Below are 1,048 nucleotides of genomic sequence, written 5' to 3'. Positions count from 1 at the left end.
TGTCTGTTTATGCCAATACCAGGCTGTTTTCAGCACTGTAGCTCTGTCGTAGAGTTTGAAGTCAGCAGTAGGTACTCTGACTGCTGAACCATCTGCCCAGCCTCTTAAAGTGACATTTTTAAGATATGAAATGATGGTGTCACCTATGTACCCTATTAGAGCCTGTCCACTGTTTGCTCTCCCATCTGTGCACAGGAAAGGACTGGACGCTACCTACCTACTGACCATTGTCCATCCATCTCCCGTTTCTCCCCCCTTAGCTTCAAAGGCACTGGGATTGTCCACACCGTGCTAAAACACTGTTTTGTTTCGGTTTTGTTCTATGTTTTCTGCTAGTTGTTTTCACTGTTGGAGACTGAACCCAGGGCCTCACACAGACATCGTAAGTGAGCATCCTATTACTGAACCACACCTGTGGTGGGAACGGGGTCCTTTGATTCTGACACTGAACGCAGGCAAGGGCTCCCAGGAGTGAACTTTGTTCAGGTGTGGGGTAATGACAGGATGGCTACAGAGGCCTCTGGTGATCCCACAAGGATTCTCAGGCTTGGCATAGCCCACACCGGCCAATCATTGCATTCAGATGCCCCCAGGAGAGAGCCATCTTCCTCCCAGGGCACGTCCTGGAGAGACTCACCTGTGAGTCAGCACGCCTACACCCACATGCCTACACCTAGGAAGAAAGTGCCTCTGTCCAATGAAGAAGGCTTCTTGGCTATAGCAGCCACTTTAATCACCTTGCTGACCTGAGAGGCCCTTGACCTTCGGAACCCAGCTCGGATTTACCCGTTCCCATCCTCAGCAGTCTTCCTCACACCACTCCTTTTTTTTTTTTAAGATTCATTTGTTTATTATGTATACAGTGTTCTGCCTGCATGTGTCCCTGCCGGCCAGAAGAGGGCACCAGATCTCATCACAGGTGGTTGTGAGCCTGTATGAGACCCTGCAGCCGTGCTGGATGCACTTGGAGTTTCGGTAGATATGTGTTGCAGTGGATGGAATAGACAACCCTCTAAGATTATAAAAGGGAAAGCTTTCCGGATGGTGG

Source organism: Microtus ochrogaster, unplaced genomic scaffold (genome assembly GCF_000317375.1).
Source record: "Microtus ochrogaster isolate Prairie Vole_2 unplaced genomic scaffold, MicOch1.0 UNK35, whole genome shotgun sequence".
Classification (NCBI taxonomy): Eukaryota; Metazoa; Chordata; class Mammalia; order Rodentia; family Cricetidae; genus Microtus; species Microtus ochrogaster.
This window is presented reverse-complemented; position numbering follows the sequence as displayed.